This window comes from Garra rufa, chromosome 23 (assembly GCF_049309525.1).
Source record: "Garra rufa chromosome 23, GarRuf1.0, whole genome shotgun sequence".
NCBI lineage: Eukaryota > Metazoa > Chordata > Actinopteri > Cypriniformes > Cyprinidae > Garra > Garra rufa.
Window position 1 is genome coordinate 37574553 of NC_133383.1, and position 15348 is coordinate 37589900.

At 40.4% G+C, this 15348-nt stretch overlaps 1 protein-coding gene across 2 annotated transcripts in view; it reads left to right on the top strand.

The window, feature by feature from the left end:
- Positions 1-5912: 5912 nt before the first annotated feature.
- Positions 5913-15348, top strand: part of fam163ba (family with sequence similarity 163 member B, genome duplicate a) — a 43664-nt gene continuing 34228 nt past the window's right edge. Inside the window, exon 1 of one of the 2 annotated variants that reach the window (XM_073829880.1) lies at positions 5913-6655. The gene's annotated coding sequence lies outside the window, so the exon portion shown is untranslated. Of the gene's footprint in view, positions 6660-15348 lie in introns of both variants that reach the window. The other variant, XM_073829879.1, reaches the window with a different exon arrangement.

The window sequence follows — 15348 nt, forward strand, 5'->3', positions numbered from 1 at the left end:
CCATCCTGGACCTCAGAGCTCTGAATCGGTCCCTTCTCAGGCTGCCGTTCAAGATGCTCACGACGAGACGCATGCTAACCTGCATTCGTCCCCAAGATTGGTTTGCAGCCATCGACCTGAAGGACGCGTACTTTCACGTCTCGATCCTTCCTCGTCACAGACCCTTTCTTCGGTTTGCCTTCGAAGGTCGAGCGTATCAGTACAAGGTTCTCCCATTTGGCCTGTCCCTCTCTCCCCGCGTCTTCACCAAGGTTGTGGAAGCCGCCCTGACCCCTCTTTGGCAGTCGGGGCTTCGCATTCTCAACTATCTCGACGACTGGCTCCTGGTAGCTCACTCGCGAGATCTGCTGTGCGAGCAGAGGGACCTGGTGCTCCGGCACCTCAGCCATCTGGGCCTTCAGGTCAACCGAGAAAAGAGCAAACTCTCCCCAGTGCAGAGGATCTCTTTTCTCGGTGTGGAGCTGGACTCGATCAATATGACAGCCCGCCTCACAAATGAGCGCGCGCAGTCGGTGCTGAGATGTCTGGACTTATTCAGACACAAGTCAGCGGTCCCTCTCAAAACCTTTCAGAGGCTCCTGGGGCATATGGCACCCGCGGCCGCGGTCACGCCGCTGGGCTTGCTTCATATGAGACCGCTTCAGCGCTGGTTACACGATCGAGTCCCAAGACGGGCATGGCACCGTGGCACACTTCGGATTGGCGTTTCCCCGCAGTGTCGCCGCCTTTTCAGTCCGTGGTCAGACCCGGTCTTCCTTCGGGCCGGAGTTCCCTTGGGACAGGTTTCCAGGCATGTCGTGGTGCACACCGATGCCTCCACCACGGGTTGGGGTGCTATATGCAACGGGCGAGCAGCCTCGGGCTCCTGGACAGGACCTCAGCTGCAGTGGCATATCAATTGCCTCGAGTTGTTGACCGTGCTTCTGGCCCTTCGTCGCTTCCGATCGACGCTGCGTCAGAGGCACGTGCTTGTTTATACCGACAGCACCGCGACTGTGGCGTATATCAATCACCAGGGCGGCCTTCGCTCACCTCGCATGTCACAACTCGCCCGCCGTCTGCTCCTTTGGAGTCAAACGTGGCTGAAATCGCTGCGTGCCATTCACATTCCAGGGGAACTCAACCGTGCAGCGGATCAGCTCTCACGGCAGTCCCTAAAAACCTTTATGGATATATTGAATTATTCTCATTTCCACATGTAAAGATTTCATGTGCTCCGCCCCCCCAACCCATGCTTCAGTACAACTGGCATCCCTGGAAGGGCCCCCTTATTGGGCCTCAGGGCGTTGGGAAGGTTACGTTACACTTCGCCTCCCGGCACGTATACTTGTCAGCACGTGAAGTTGTTGCGTAACGCGGCGTCAGGGTCGTGGCCTTTTCCATAGGGCTAGTTCCCATGTAACGTCGAAGTGATTCGACTGAAGGGGAACGTCTAGGTTACGAAGGTAACCCACGTTCCCTGAAGGAGGGAACGGAGACGTTACATTCCCCTGCCACGTCCTGACGTCGCGCTGACGCCGGCTCGACCAGCTCTTCAGCAAAAGCCTAACTGAGTGATGCGCGCGGCCATCTTATATACCCGTATGTACGGGGCGTGGCCGGCGCGCACGTCCACTCGCCAATTTGCAATTGGCCTTTTTATATAAGGCTCAGAGATGATCGGTCTCTCGGGCGAGATCCCATGTAACGTCTCCGTTCCCTCCTTCAGGGAACGTGGGTTACCTTCGTAACCTAGACGTTATGCAACAATACTTATGTTGATTAAATAGCAACAGCACTAACACTAAGTGTGTCCCTAGAAAGTTTAACATACATTTTAAAGACTTAATAAATCAGTGAGGTGGTATCCTAAAGCCTTCCAGAGGCTCTGGATGAATTTATGATTCTTCACTGGATTCGCCGAACTCACATCAGTTCCTGAAATCATGTGAAGCTTTGGCTTTTCTGATGTACTCTGTATTTTACAAAGGCTTTTATCCACCTTATTTTGCAACACATATTTAAGCTATTTTCTGTGAATGTGTGAGACTTCATTAGCAGCTCTGGGTAATTAACTAGAAGAATAACAAAGTGCTGTAAATGGTAAAACTATTTGAGGTACTAACTGGTGTTTGTGAATAGGATAATGCATTAAAATGATAACAAATACAGTTTGTAATATCAAGCAGCATAATATAGAAGCCTGTTTCTGGCACTAAATTTTTTACCCAATATTTTTTACCTGTGTGGGGTAATAGGCCACCTCATACATTTATACGATTTAAAAAAAAAAAAAAAATGACTTGTATGATTTATTTTCAGACAAAACATATTGCTCCATAAATGTTCAATACAAACGTATATATTTTTTCTGTAATCATACATTTTGGGCACAGTGAAAAGCAAATTTTTTCTTAAGGTGTTCCTTTAGCCCTGTTGTACCCACATGAAACCATATTTAAAACAAGCTGTTCATATCATGTAATAATAAATCATCAGCCGGATGCCAAACTGAGAACACAGACAAACTTATAAAGGGGTGCTAATTACAAAAGACAGGTGAATGTGATAAACTGATTACATGACCAAATATGGGCAAACGGAAAAAACCAAAACACACAGAATGAGGGGGGTGTTACATTACTCCCCCCTCCCGGAGGGCGCGACCCTGCGATGTAGATGATGGGAGACATGAAGGAAGGAGACATGGAGACAGATAATGGGAGGAGGTTTCGGTGGAGGACAGACTCCCGGGAGGAGGACGATTAACAGAGTCCAGGGTGGTGATGACGGTGGGAGGAGCCAAGGAGGAAACAAGAAGGATCCGCAGCAGGAGGAGCCAGGTGAGACCCAGGCCGCAGCCATAATGGTGACCCACAGTGGAGCCGACGGAGGCAGGAGTCGTGGTGGAGGAAGGGCTGACGTCTCCAGGGGGGCGACCGACAGAGGCGGAGCATGTGGCGGTGGAGCCCGAGGTGGAGACGGAGAGACAAAGATCCTGGGTGACACAGAGGATCCAGAGGGCTAAGGCGGAGCCAGTGGAACAGAGCGATGAGACGCAGCCGGAGGAGTAGAATCCTAAGGTGATGGTGGGACGACGACCGACCAAGGCGGAGCCGGAGGGACGAGGGAGCCCAGTGGAGCTGGTGGGCCGACGGGTGATGGTGGAGATGAGGGAGCTGAAAGCCGTGGTGGAGCCACAGGGTCAGAGGGCCGAGGCGGAGGTGAAGACGAGGGATCCTCCAGCCATGACGCCAATTGAGAATGGCAGGCTCTGTTGCTTGTATCCGCAATGGCTCGTCGGTCGCGTCGGGTTCGGGCTGTGGTTCTGCTCTCCGAGGCGTTGGAGGGCTGGGCACTGGGTCTGGAGTGGGGCTGGTGTCATCCTCACTCGAGCACCCACTCGATGTAGTCGGCTAGGCTCTCCCGAGGACCATCGCCAGACAGCTGCTTATTTGTGGCAGTGTTAAGTCCTGCACGATAGAATGTGCAAAGGTAGCTGTCCGAGTAGTGAGTCTTGGGGGCGAAGAATACAAAGTCTCTGGTGTGGTCCTTGAGAGAGCGATTCCCCTTGCTCCAGGAGAAGGACGAGGACAGACGGGTCATTCATGGTGAAATATCACAGCCATATCACCCTGCAGCCCAAGACCGGTTGCTCACTGAAGTCAGTACCTGGATGGGAGACCTCCTGGGAAAACTAGGTTGCTGTTGGAAGAGGTGTTAGTGAGGCCAGCAGGGGGTGCTCACCCTGTGGTCTATGTGGGTCCTAATGCCCCAGTATAGTGATGGGGACACTATACTGTAAAAAGGCACCGTCCTTCGGATGAGACGTTAAACCGAGGTCCTGACTCTCTGTGGTCACAAAAAATCCCATGGCACTTCTCGTAAAGAGTAGGGGTGTAACCCCGGTGTCCTGGCCAAATTCCCTCCACTGGCCCTAGTCAATCATGGCCTCCTAATAATCCCCATTCATTGAATTGGCTCCATCACTCTCTCCTCTCCACCTGTAGCTGGTGTGTGGTGAGTGCACCGGCGCCGTTGTACTGTGGCTGCCGACGCATCATCCAAGTGGATGCTGCACACTGGTGGTGGTTGAGGAGAGTTCCCCCATATGATTGTAAAGCGCTTTGGGTGTACGGCAATACACAATGAAAGCGCTATATAAATCCATCATTCATTCATTCATTCATTCAAATAAACAAAAAAACAACTGTAAAAAACGGGAAAATAAACACAGGGAAAACGTCGTTAATATACTGTTGTTTTCGTTCCGGCTTTCTGTGACAGTGTACGTATTAAATGTGCTACACGTAGATGAAGTCAAAACAAACTCTTTAATAAATCCACAGGTTGGATCCTGAGGGCCAAGGCGGAGACAATGGAGCCGGTGGGACAGAGCGACGAGGCGCAGCCAGAGGAATAGAGTCCTAAGGCGATGGCGGGACAACGACCGACCAAGGCGGAGCCGGAGGGACGAGGGAGCCCAGTGAGGCTGGTGGGGCAACAGGTGATGGTGGAGACGAGGGAGCTGAGAGCCATAAGGCGATGGCGGGACGATGACCGACCAAGGCGGAGCCGGAGGGACAAGGGAGCAGGCAAACGAATAAAGGGGTGCTAATTACAAAAGACAGGTGAATGTGATAATCTGATTATAAGGGCAAATGGAACAAATGAAAACACACAGAATGATGGGGGTGTTACAATATATTTTTATATTAAAGGGGTCATCGGATGCCCATTTTCCACAAGTTCCAAAGAATATGATTCTTTAGGGTCTTAATGAAAAGTCTCTAATATACTTTGGTTAAAAATTCCCAATAGTAGTGTAAAAAACACCCTTTTACCTTGTCAAAATCAGCTCTTATGTAGATCAGGATTGGCGCTTTCCAATTAAAAACGAAAGTAACGTTAAACCTCTGCGTCTTCAGCAGCTCAGATGTCGGGAGTAAATGACGACTGCTATGTTCATTATTACATCCAACAACAGAACACCTCAATCGCTCAATTAGAGTCTTCCTCTGCACCTGAGTCACACAATGGCGGTCAGAGTCGGACTGTTTCAGCTCGGTGAGGGCGGGGCTAAGGTAAAACACTCATGTCAATCAAATGTGTTTCATCACAACAGCAAGAAGCTGAGAATGATCTGATTTTAAAAGGGGATATTACTTTTAAAGATTAAAAAATACCACTGGGTGGATTTATATCATTGTAGGGTGGTTGTGTACACAAACTACCAACACACATTGATGTTCACACAACATGGAAAAGTTTTGCACCCGATGACCCCTTTAACATGTTTTAATGACAGTATATTTATTGAACAAAAAATATTATTTTATTTATCAAAATAAGCAGAAAATAGTACAAAGTTTGCTGATGTGACTGTTTTGAACAAGTATTTTTTAAAACTACTTTAGCTAAATTATTTGTATCAATACTGTGTGCCTTTTGCCCCATGCTGGTGAGCCCTCTACCACCTTGCCACTTCATACATTTATAAGATTTTTAAACAAAATAAATGACTTGTATGATTTACTTTCAGACAAAACCCATTGCTCCATAAATGTTCAATACAAACGTTTATATCTTTTTCTGTAATCAGACATGTTGATCACAGCGAAAAGCACATTTTTTCTGAATATGTAATCCAGTAATTAGTTACTACCTAGCCCTGTCTGTTCATAACATAATAACAAACAAAATGTTTAATTACAACGCAAGCCACATATTATTTAAACTATGCAACAATGCTTATGTTGATTAAATAAGCAACAGCACTAACACTAATTGTGTCCCCAGAAAGTTTAACATACGTTTTAACGACTTAATTAAAATAGTTGGGCGGTTTCCTAACGCCTTCCAGGGGCTCTGATGAATTTATGATGCTTCTCTGGATTCGTTGAACTCACATCACAGTTCCTGATAGCCGCATATCGTCAGTCAGTGGCCGGAACTGTAAAACCGTCTCATCCCACTCCGCGCGCGCGGGCAGATTTACAGTGCACTTCAACTGCACGAGACAAACAGCAGCAATTATATCGCGGGAAAGGACGCGCGACACCAAACATACGGCAAATCAGCATCGAGAGCTCGGAGAAAACACAAACAAACGAAGGTTTCATAGTCCACAGTAATTTCTCGCACAAAGAGAAGGAAGCTCTGCCATCTCCAGTACACATGAAGCTTGCATGAAGGTGCATTGTGAGATGGAGCCGCGAAGGTTTTCATGTTCCGGTTGAGGACGTTTGAAGGAACAGCGTTTCACGGAGCACTCTTCGATGCAGAACTAGTTTACGCTCATTTCGTCAAACGACGACGGATTTGAATAGGACTTTTGGTTACCTCAACAAGTTTTTTTTCTTTTCTAAAATACTACAGTTGTGCTCTCGGGGCTTTTCCCCCTCACATTTCAGGAACCGTCTATGAAAAGTCGCTCAGGATGTTGACAACTCCACAAAAACGGATATGAAATAAGGAACACTTTGAATACGCGAAGAAATCGATTCATCTAAATCGTTTGAGACTGCTAATACGCCGCATTCAGGACGTCAAAAGTCGAGGAAAAAACACCGGATTCCGTGACAGTTCGGTTGAAACTCGTTCGCAAAGCTCGTGCCCGTTTCGTTCGAGCATCGTCACTTCTGCAGATGTGCTCTGGTTCAGTTCTAACCATCGTGTAGGTAAGATTACCTCCTTACGGGCTTTGCTATCGTTTATCTCGATTTATATTGCTTTTGTTGTGAAGAAATGTGATATGGTTTGTTTATTAGCTCGTGTGAACATCATTCATAATTCGCGTTTAAGGTCAACCTCCTCCAGTTGGACATTTGCATTAATAGCACTTTTAATTAAATGAAATTAGGTCTGATTTTCTTCATGTAGGAAGTTGTTCTCTGTCCATGGTGCTGAAGTTATAGAAAGTTGACCTGCTGAACTCGATTTAACTCGGATATGTTGAGGTTTTATGCACGGAGTGTATCCTAAATAGGTTATTCTCATTTATTAGAGAAGTTTAATGCATGTCTGATGTTATTGATATTATTTTTTAACAAAAAAAAACAACAACTCATAAGTCTATAAAATCCTAAGGAAAGGTTGAATACCATTGGAACCTTTGGAAAACAATTCAGTGGCTCTTAATGTTTGAGGAATCAGAAAGGCAGTCTTACTGGTCATATGATGCAATGTCTCTTTGGATGCAAACAGTCTGAAAATGTGCTTCAATGGAAAATAAATGATTGTTTTCCAATGGTTTCAATGGTATTCAACCTTTCCTCAGGATTTTATAGGCCAATGAGTTGTATAGAAGCAATGTTTTATTAATTAATAATAATAATAATAAGCTGTTATTTTAAATAGTAAAAATATTTCACAATATTACCGTTTTGCTGTATTTTGGATCAAATAAATGCAGGCTTGGTGAGCAGAAGAGAATTCATTCAAAAAACATTTAAACTCTTACTGTTCAAAAACTTCTGACTGGTAGTGTAAATAAATATGATTTTCAACATTTTAAATAAAACAAAGATTATCGGAGTATGTCATACACAAAAATACAATTTTAGTCTTACTGGTCATATGTATCATATCATATGTATACATTTAATAAATAATTGCCAAAACAACCATATCATGGAACACATTGAATTAAATGAAAATTTACTTTTTAAGCAGAAAGACTAAAATAGTATTTTTGTGTGAAACATACTCCGATAATCTTTGTTTTATTTAAAATGTTGAAATTTTTTTATTTATTTTCCATTGAAGCACATTTTCAGACTGTTTGCATCCAAAGAGACATTGTATCATATGACCAGTAAGACTGTCTTTCTGATTCCTCAAACATTAAGAGCCATTGAATTGAGATTTCATAAATAATTGTGATCATGGAATGCATTGAATTAAAAGAAAATGTAATTTTTAAATAGAAAGACTAAAATAGTATTTTTGTGTAAAACGTACTTCAGTAATCTTTGCTTTATTTAAAATGTTGAAAAATCATATTTATTTACACTACCAGTCAAAAGTTTTTGAACAGTAGGAGTTTAAATGGTTTTTTTGAATGAATTCTCTTCTGCTCGCCAGGCTTCATTTATTTGATCCAAAATACAGCAAAATGGTAATATTGTGAAATATTTATACTATTTAAAATAACTGCTTATTATTTTTTTTTTAATAAAACATTGCTTCTATACAACTCATAGGCCTATAAAATCTTAAGAAAAGGTTGAATACCATTGAACCCATTGGAAAACAATCATTTATTTTCCATTGAAGCACATTTACAGACTGTTTGCATCCAAAGAGATGACCATCATATGACCAGTAAGAGCCATTGAAACCTTCATATCACTTGCAGTCAAGCAGTTATGGCAATCTACACTCCTCCTGATTGGTGGATGTGAGTTCCCATGACCCATGACCCCTTGAAAGGTACAGGGAGATTTTTCCCCTTCGACAGTTATGAGATGGGACATAAAAGGGGGATGGGCATTTCCAGCGTAATAATGTTAAAGAATTCTTTCCACCCCCAGCCATGACGTTTCTCCATCCTTGACCCTCCTCCCCCGTCACATTTCTGTCTCTCTGTCACACACATATTAATTGCAAGATGCCCCCATTCCGATGAATAATGGAGACACAGCATGTCTGTTCCGAAGTGTCATCTTCAAAGGAGGAATAAACCAGTGTCACATATCCAGACTTTTTTTTTAACCAAACCATCTTCAAAACACAGCTTTTTTTTGTGCTATAGCAGTGAACATGTGCAGCTGTTACCTTAAAGAGTTGACATGTAAAAATGTTTCATTGGTTTAACCAAATGTAGTCAAGTTTGTTAAAGGGATAGTTCACTCAAAAATGACAATTCTGTCACAAGGAGATTGTACTCACCCTCATGTTATTTCAAACCCATAAGACCTTCTTTCATCTTTGGAACACAAACCTATATATTTTTGATGAAATCTGATAGCTTTCTAATCCTGCATAGACAGCAACACAGCTATCACGTTCAAGGCTCAGAAAAGTAGTAAGGACATTGATAAAGTAGTCCATGTTTCCAATTATATAAAGCTATGAGAATACTTTTTGTGCACAAAGAAAACAAAAATAACTTATTCTACAATTTCTTCTTTTTTTCTCAATGCATGCATGCAGTCGTTACAAAAAGTATTTTTGTAGCTTCATAACATTACAGTTGAACCACTGATTTTACTGATGTTCTTACCACCTTTTAAGGCCTTAAATGTGTCAGTTGTGTTGCTGTCTATGCAGGGTCAGAAAGCACTTTCATCAAAAATATCTTGGAATGACATGAGGGTGAGTAATAAAGACAGAATTTTCATTTTTGGATGAACTAAGCCTTTAAAGTCATATTAAATCGTATTTCCACATAAACCTCTTGATTCATAAACCTGTCAAAGGAATTTTGTTGTCTTCATGCTGTTCTAAAAATTGGTGTAGGATTTAAATGTAATAAATAACTATGAAGAAACAGCAAGGAACACATTGAATTAAATGAAAATTTAAAATAGAAAGACAATTTTTTTTTAATTTCTTGTAAAACTTACTGCAATAATCTTTGTTTTATTTAAAAAGCTAAAAAAAAACGTATTTATTTACACTACCAGTCAAAAGTTTTTGAACAGTAAGATTTTTTTATGTTTTTTTTCTTGAATGATCTTGCTCACCAAGCCCGCTTTTTTGATGATATATAAAACAAAAGCAGAAATATTGCAAAATATTTTACTATATTTAAAATAACTGCTTATTATTATTATTATTATTTATTTTAAAATGTAATTTATTCCTGTGATCAAAGCTGAATTTTCAGCATCATTACTCTAGTCTTCAGTGTCACATGATACTTCAAAAATCATTCTAATGTTGATTTGCTGTTCAAGAAACATTTATTATTATCAATATTATTGATAGTAATATTTAAAACAGTTTTCAGGGTTATCTGATGAATAGAAAGATCCAAAGATCAGCATTTATCTGAAATAAAAAGATTTTGTAACATTATACACTTATTATTTACACTTATATAAAAGTTTTAATACTTTAATACAAAATAAATGAATACTTTTATTTAGCAAGGGTGGTTTATATTGATCAAAAGTGATCATAAAGACATTTATAATGTTGCAAAAGATTTCTATTTCAGATAAATGCTGTACTTCTGAACCTTCTAGTCATCAAAGAAACCTGAAAAATTCAAAATTGGACTTATTTAGCGTATGCATTACACGCTATTGCGCTCCGCGGACGGCGCCGTCTTTTTTAAAGATTTAAAACAAGTACTCGCTGTCTCGCTGCCATAGCTATAAAGTTTGTGTAAACTAATCTTTCTTTATATAGACTCCTAAGCCTTTTCTGTCAAATGGTTCGCCAGCTGATGTGCCTTGAGATAGTAATTAAAAAAGCTAACAACCATTAGTGTCTGGAAACTTTATTAATGAAAACACTTCCACTGGATGTAGGCCATTAAGTATTTTATGTGTAAAATTTTAAAGTAAAGTAAAAATGTAATATTAATACTGAATCAGATTTTATATTAAATGTTCATCTGAAATTTTCTATGTGTAATTAAACTGCGATGGAAAAAAGCTTTTTGCGTAGTGGTGGCCACTAGCGGTATGAACCGTCAGCAGCGATAAGGTATAGCTAAGAGCGCTCCAGACCAACCTTACGAACGTATGACTTACAGAAGGAATACTTAACTAAGAAGGTTTCGGAAAACACGTATTAACGATAAGGTACTTCTTAAGACGTAGCGTTAAGGTGGTTTCGGAGAACGCAGCCCAGGTTTTTGTGTGCAGAGGCGTTTAATGATTTGGATATTTGGAGCATCATTCTTGTAACTCTTTTCTGCCAGAACCTCCAGGCTGCCTTTCACACCACATCTCCTTGCTACTCTTTCATTTATGTCCTTCACTGTTCCTGCTCTCCTCCCCCATCCCCTCCCCCACACCGTTGCTATGTCTCCTGCCACAAGGCCATGTCACTTCCCGCGACCGCAGACACCAACATTGGCTTACAACACTCCTGCCGCCCCAAGGGAGTACACGCCAAACCGATACCTTGCAGAATACAAATATGTTAGATGCTACAAAGATTGTTTTTAATATAAAATGGAAGCTGCTGCTCTCACATCCCCCAAACCTGCTTAAGCTGAATTGGAAAAGTCCCAAAGCAATAACAAAATGGATTATTTCTCACATCTCTTGATGTGGAGGTGGTTTCTCAGGAGGATCTTCTCCAAGGAGGGACCTTGAACATATAGGAATGTTCGATGTGAGACACAGCAGCAGAATAAGTTTTGAAGCACAGAATGGTGGAATGGTTCTGGATACGGAGTGGCCTCTTGCCAACTGGACAGGCAGAGATATAAAAAGATTAGGGCAGGAAGCAAAGTGGAATAGAGGCTGTAGCTGTACTCAGCCGCCCTACAGGAATAACTCCAAACACACACACTATGTTATCTCACAAAAGAGTGTTTTTATGTAAGTCCTGTAAACACTTTTATCCTCTTCGTGGTGATGGAAGAAGGCTGGAGGTTGTGTGCAGAGCGGCTACAAAAAATGAGTCATATGCTCACTCCGGCCCTCTAATGCATACACAGTCGTCGCCCCTGAGGATAGAGATGGTTGAACCGCCTGTTGTTCTGGTTTAACCCTCCTGTTACCCTAAAATCCGCTAACACCTTTTTCCCACAGGGGTCAATTTGACCCCAAATTTAAAACCTCTAGAATATGATATTTTTTTGCTAAAAGGTTAGTGTCAGGTAATTGATGTCTTTGTTGACTACTTAACAACACTCTGAAACACCCCCCAACTTTCACTGTCAAAAACCTGTGACAAAATCTCACTGACAGAAAACCTTTGCGTAGAGGCCATTTTCGATTGAGAGAGCAATTCAACTGACAGTGGTTCTCGCAATACTACAGGTATGGTTGTGTTAGTTTTATTTTTTATTTTTATTATACTTAACATATAAAATTATAGTGCATATTATAAAATCATAGCATGTTATAGTGACCTCAATATCACCCAAAACAAATGTGTGTTAATTTTTTATATTTCTTATGTTTTATACAGCTAAAAGAACCTGGGGTCAAATTGACCCCAAAGAACACCGATGTAACAAAAATGTGTACAGGGCATTGAACAAATAATATCATGTTAGTTTTATGTTTACCAAGTTTTCCCCATTAAATTAGGAAAAGTCATTCAATCTGAAGCAAAAAAAAAAAAAAGTCAATTATATATGTACATACGTTAAACATTGAATGGGGTCAAATTGACCCCAAGGATAACAGGAGGGTTAACTGAGGACAAGTCTGTCTTTATGTTTCATACGTTATTTTAACTAAATAAATTACTTTATTTAAAGGATTAGTTCACTTCCAGAACCAACATTTGCAGATAATGCACTCACCCCCTTGTCATCCAAGATGTTCATGTCTTTCTTTCTTCAGTCGTAAAGAAATTATGTTTCTTGAGGAAAACATTTCAGGAATGTTCTCCATATAGTGGACTTCTATGGTGCCCATGAGTTTTGAATTTCCAAAATGAAAAATATCTAGTGAACCGATTGGTTACTTTCTTAAATAAATTAATATTTATATACTTTTTAAGCACAAATGCTCATCTTGTCTAGTTTTGCGATGTGCATGCGTCCAGTTCAAGACAGTTAGGGTTTGTCGAAAAAAATCTCATTTTCTCCTCCAACTTTAAAATCATCCTACATTGCTGCAGAAGTACTGACCCAGTTTTTACAAAGTGAATGCGTAAAGAAGATTTTGAAGAGATTGGGAGTTTTTCAACATACCCTAACTTTCTTGAACTGGAGTGCACACACAGTATGCATGTGCATCGCAGAGCCAGACAAGACGAGTATTTGTGGTTAAAAAGTGTATAAATATTAATTTTTTTAAGAAAATGTCCGATCGGTTTGCTAGATAAGACCCTTCTTCCTTGGCTGGGATTGTTTAAAGCCCTTTCAAACTGCATTTAAACTGCATTGTGGAAGTTCAGACTCAGAGCACCATAGAAGTCCATTATATGGAGAGATATCCTGAAATGTTCTCCTTAAAAAAACTAATTTCTTTACGGCTGAAGAAAGACATGAACATCTTGGATGACAAGGTGTGAGTAAAGTATCTGTAAATTTTGGTTCTGGAAGTGAACTAATCCTTTAATAATAATAATATGATTAATAATAATCCTTTCCCCACCAGTGTTTTAAAAAAACAGTTTCCAGCCACTGCCAACATTTGTGATTCTCTTCACAAAATTTGTATGGCCCCCAGGATATTTTGTTGCATGAATATCTGAACATGCACGTCAAAAGAAAGAGCCTCTACTTTTAAAGGGAAAAAACATAATGCATTCTTTTTGGGTGTGTGGGTATGTTTCATTAAAAAGGAATGTTTGGACTGGATTCAGATTAATGACCAAACACAGATGGAATCGATTGCTTACATCAACACCCCAAAGCTTTGCAGTCCTACACCACTTCCTGGCTTGACATTTCATTTAGTAATGTTAGGCAACAGTAACTAGTTATATTACTTTTCCTTCATGCCCCACAGAAGTTAGTCGATTCCAGAATTAAAATTTACTGATACTTTACTTACTTCCATCATGTCATCCAAAATGTTCATGTCTTTCTTTCTTTAGTCAAAAAGAAATTAAGGTTTTTGAGAAAAACATTCCAGGATTTTCTCTAGTGGACTTAAATAGGAGCCAATAGGTTGAAAGACCAAATTGCAGTTTCAATGCAGCTACAAAGATCTCTACATGATAAGGGTCTTATCTAGCAAGACGATCTGTCATTTTCTATTTTCTAAAAAAACAGTAAACATTTATATATTTAAATGCTCGTCTTGTACTAGCTCTGCATCCACGACTTTACACATTATGTAATCATGTTGTAAAGGTCATGAGTGATGTAAGTCGAAGTACAGACCCAGTGTTTAAAAGCAAACGTGCAAAAAAGTCACACCCTTTACAAAAAAAGGCAAAACAACGATGTTGGACGATTTTGAAGTGATGGGAGTTTTTCAACATACCCTAACTTTATTGAACTGGAGTGCACACACAGTATGCATGTGCATCGCAGAGCTAGACAAGACGAGCATTTGTGGTTAAAAAGTGTATAAATATTATTTTTTTAAGAAAATGTCCGATCGGTTTGCTAGATAAGACCCTTCTTCCTTGGCTGGGATTGTTTAAAGCCCTTTCAAACTGCATTTAAACTGCATTGTGGAAGTTCAAACTCAGATCACCATAGAAGTCCATTATATGGAGAGATATCCTGAAATGTTCTCCTTAAAAAACCTAATTTCTTTACGGCTGAAGAAAGACATGAACATCTTGGATGACAAGGTGTGAGTAAAGTATCTGTAAAAAAAAAGGCAAAACAACGATGTTGGACGATTTTGAAGTTAGAGGAGAAAATGAGATGGACTTTTTCACCCTACCCTAACTTTTTGAACCAGAGTACACAGATGAAGAACAAACATGTGTGACCTTTCCAATTGAATTATGTAATGCGTGAATTCATCGACGCCCATCGCAGAGCTAGTGCAAGATAAAAGTTTTTTTTAGAAAATGACCAATCATTTCGCTAGATACAACTCTTATTCCTTGGCTGGGTTCGTGTAGAGCCCTTTGAAGCTGTGTTGAAACTGCAATTTGGAACCTCAACCAACTGATCCCCATTGAAGTCCACTATATGAAAAATTCTGGAATGTTTTCCTCAAATACCTTCATTTTCATTCGACTGAAGAAAGAAAGACACGAAAATGTTGGATTATATGAGGATAAGTAAATTATCAGAAAGCACACATGGCATGAGAGGCTGACAAAGACATTCATCTGCATTTTTATATAAACCAACAATTAAAAAAATTAGCATGTGCAAGAATTCATTTGGATTCATGATTCATTATTGATGTACCCTAAATACGCACCATTTCTGTCAAATGCCTAGACTATCAAGTAATATAGTTATAAATAGAGATTTGATGAGAATATTGGGGTGCTAACTACTCCTCAGATAGAAGATGACTCAGGCACCCTGAGGTGCAGTGTCAGCGAATAAATCGTTTGTTTCACATTTAGCTCTTACGAAATAGAATTTGATGGTTTGAAATGAACTGGATTTTGATATTTTCTTCAGGGAGTGCTCATTACCCATGAAAACATAGCGCCATGTCTAAAATAATATTGTGGTCTTTTCATTTGATCTTTGCTTCAGTTAAAATGCAACAGAAAAAAACTACCATAAATTGAGTTTACATTCACATTATTGACTTTTCATCCCTGAATACTGAGTTTACGTCTCACAATTCCATTTTGTTT